Below are 3,846 nucleotides of genomic sequence, written 5' to 3'. Positions count from 1 at the left end.
GGCTGGATAGGCTCTTCCCCCTCTGGGGTGGCAGAGAGCTACTCCACCTACCTGCATTAGGGCACTGCCTTCTCTCTAGTCTCTCCCTCACTGAGTTCCCCCATTACTCTGTTTGTATAATCTTTTCCTAACACTTTCACAGCTGGGATCACTAATTATCATTAAGTTGCCATATCGCCTCAGCTGCGGGCTAGCTGCTAGATCACAGGCAAGATTAAGCCTGGTTTACATTAGAGGGCTAGCCAGCCTGTGAGACAGGTGTAAAACATTTGTTCCATTTGGTGTGAAAACTGCTTTTCGACCCTGGCGCCCAGGAAGAATTCCTCTTACTCTTTTTCTGATGGACGGACCCCACTGACTTTCCTTTACCAAGCAGAAACTAGGGACCAGCTGCTGGCTCTCTTTGCAAATGGACGCCATCAGGCTGAGCCACTAGGAGAGCCCCCCACCAAAAAGCAATGCCGTGACCCGGATTTGAACCGAGGTTGCTGCGGCCACAGCGCAGAGTACTAACCACTATACGATCACGGCCAGGCGTTTGCCCAGGCATCAGCGGAGCGGAAAATGCTCAGCTCTGTGCTCTCGGGGCGGCCACCTACCTCACCGGCGGCCACAGGTATTTCTCACGTCTCCCCATTACAGTCCCAGTTAAAATCGTGACCAAAGGAAAAAAAGAGAGACCACCTAGGGTCAGTGGACACCAGAGCATGGGCCCCACCAGAGGCCTGAGCCAAACTATCATCAAGGAAATTCCTCCTGTTATTGCTGAAAGTATGCCTTAGGTGAGAAAATGTTCAGTGTACATCCTTTGTTTTTTTTTAGAGTATTAACAAAGAAGTTAATGTATCCATTTTATCACTTAGCATTAGGGTAGCAGGGGAATAGAAAATGAATATAAAAGTACCAAATATTGTTTAGTCAGAATATTATTTCAATTACACCATCCTGTGCCTCGTAATAACATACAGTACCATGAAAATTACACCAAAATGCGTTAGCATTGGCCAACCGTGATTTCAGCTATTTTAGAGTGTCCTGTTACTTCCATAAATCTACAGTCAGAATAGCTCCTTTGATTTGAAATGATCAAACTTTTTTTAAAAAATATAGCATTTGGAGCCTGATTCTCCTTTTGCATCAGTGTCACTCCCTTGACTTCAGTGGAGTTACCTCTGATTTATTCTAGTGGGATAGAAGTAGATGCTAAGAATATATGCTTTTCTCTGCAGAAAGGTTTCAAACAGGGGGCGTATGTTGTTTTTTTAAACACATTTATCACAAATATGAAGTACTGTTCCATGCTAAAGGACTACTCTCATAGTAAACTGAAATTAAATATATAATAGAACAAAACATTTAAAGTTTGTGATCAACATATTCATGAATTTGTCAGTATTAATTGGGGGAGGGGCCAGATGGAGAAGGGATATGAACATGTGCATGCTTTGTGCTATATTCTGCTCTCATTTATACGCTGATATAGCATTTCATGGAAAAAGTCACCCACGCATTGATTTTAGTTCATAGACTCAAGCCTGAGGCCAGTTTATTGCAATACATATCAACGCGCTGGGGTAGCAGTCCGAAAACTACCACACTCGATCACAGCTCACAGACTGCCTTTATTCTTAGGCCTGGTCTACACTACGGGTTTAGGTCGACTTTAGCAGCGTTAAACCGAATTAAGCCTGGACACGTCCACACAACGAAGCCCTTTCTTTCGACTTAAAGGGCCCTTTAAACCGGTTTCTTTACACCACCTCCAACGAGGGGATTAGCGATAAAACCGGCCTTTGCGGGTCGGAATTGGGGTAGTGTGGACGGAATTCGATGTTATTGGCCTCCGGGAGCTATCCCACAGTGCTTCATTGTGACCGCTCTGGACAGCGCTCTCAACTCAGATGCACTGACCAGGTAGACAGGAAAAGACCCGCGAAGGTTTGAATTTCATTTCCTGTTTGCCCAGCGTGGAGAGCACAGGTGACCACGCAGAGCTCATCAGCACAGGTAACCGTGATGGAGTCCTCCCAGGATCGCAAAAGAGCTCCAGCATGGACCGAACGGGAGGTACGAGATCTGCTCGCCATATGGGGAGATGAAGCAGTGATAGCTGAACTCCGTAGCAGTAAAAGAAATGGAAAAGTATTAGAAAAGATCTCCAAGGCCATGAAGGACCGAGGCCATAACTGGGACACACAGCAGTGCCGCGTGAAAATTAAGGAGCTACGGCAAGCTTACCACAAAGCCAGAGAAGCAAACGGAAGGTCCGGGGCAGAGCCGCAAACTTGCCGCTACTACGCGGAGCTGCATGCGATCCTAGGGGGTGCAGCCACCACTACCCCAACTGTGTGCTATGACTCTCTCACTGGAGAAACACACAGGGAAGACGGTTCGGGGAACGAGGAAGATGACGATGGAGGTACTGTAGGTAGCTCACAGCAGCAAGGAAGCGGAGAAACTGGTTTTCCCAACAGCCAGGATATGTTTGTGACCCTGGACCTGGAACCAGTAACCCCCGAACTCACCCAAGACCCTCAGGGCACACAGGAGACCTCTGGTGAGTGTAACTTTGTAAATATTTGTAAACATTACAAAAAAAAAGCAAGCAAGTCTGTTAACGTGTATGGGGATGGAGCGGAAATCCTCCAGGGACATCTCCAGAAAGCTCTCCTGGTTGAAATGGGGTGATTTTATTAAGGGGGACATTCAGAGGCGCCCGTTCCTGCTCTTCTGACCAGAAATGTTCCCCGCTGTTAACCACGCGGTGGGGGGAGGGGTGAAGTGATCATCCCAGAGAATCGTGTGTGTGTGTGGGGGGGGGGTGGTTTACTTGTGTTTGTGCCGCATGTTAACTGGGAAACCGCAGCCCCCTCCTTTTACATTGAAACCCCATTTTAAATGAACAACCCAATTCATCCTTGATATGGGAAATGCGCTGCTGTTTGCAACCTTTCCCGCATGTTAAGAAGGTTAAAAAAGCCAAAACACTGTGGCCTACGATGGCTGCCTGCAAGCCGAAATATGCGACCTTGTAATGAAAGAGTGTACCCATTGTTCCCTAAAATGTGTCTTTTTTAACCACCTCTCCCTTCTCCTCCGCCAGCTGCAAATGTTTCTCCTTCGCAGAGGCTCGTGAACATTAGAAAGAGAAAACGTAAGACGAGGGACGAGATGTTCACGGAGCTGCAGATGTCTGCCCAGGCTGATAGAGCACAGCAGAATGCGTGGAGGCAGTCAATGTCGGAGATGAGAAAAGCCCAATATGAACGAGAGGAGAGGTGGCGGGCTGAATCGCGGGAAGAACAGAGCAAGTGGCGGGCTGAAGACGATAGGTGGCGTCAGCTTGCAGACAGACGGCAAGAGGCAATGCTCCGTCTGCTGGAGCATCAAACTGATATGCTCGAGTGTATGGTTGAGTTGCAGGAAAGGCAGCAGGAGCAGAGACCGCCGCTACAGCCCCTGTGTAACCAACAGCCCTCCTCCCCAAGTTCCATAGCCTCCTCACCAAGACGCCCAAGAACACGGTGGGGGGGCCTCCGTCCACCCAGTCACTCCACCCCAGATGATCGCCCAAGCATCAGAAGGCTGGCCTTCAATAAGAGTTAAAGTTTTAAAATGCAGTGTGTCCTTTTCCATCCCTCCTCCCCCACCCATCCCAGGCTACCTTGGCAATTATCCCCCTACCTCTGTAAGGAACTAATAAAGAATGCATGAATGTGAAAAAACAATGACTTTATTGCCTCTGCAAGCGGGAGGGGAGGGTGGGGTGGGGTGGTTGGTTTACAGGGAAGTAGAGTGAACCGGGTCGGGGGGGGGGGTTGGAGGGTTCATCAAGGAGAAACAAAC

The 3,846-nt window shown here is 48.4% G+C and overlaps 1 non-coding gene across 1 annotated transcript; it reads right to left on the bottom strand.

Annotated features, from left to right (window-relative positions):
- Window positions 1-459: 459 nt before the first annotated feature.
- On the bottom strand, window positions 460-531 carry TRNAH-GUG. The gene has a single exon. It is a non-coding gene; the product is annotated as a tRNA-His (tRNA).
- Window positions 532-3,846: the final 3,315 nt, after the last annotated feature.

This window comes from Trachemys scripta, chromosome 1, assembly GCF_013100865.1.
Source record: "Trachemys scripta elegans isolate TJP31775 chromosome 1, CAS_Tse_1.0, whole genome shotgun sequence".
NCBI lineage: Eukaryota > Metazoa > Chordata > Testudines > Emydidae > Trachemys > Trachemys scripta.
The sequence above is the reverse complement of the archived record's forward strand: the minus strand, read 5'-3'. Positions and strand labels throughout refer to the sequence as shown.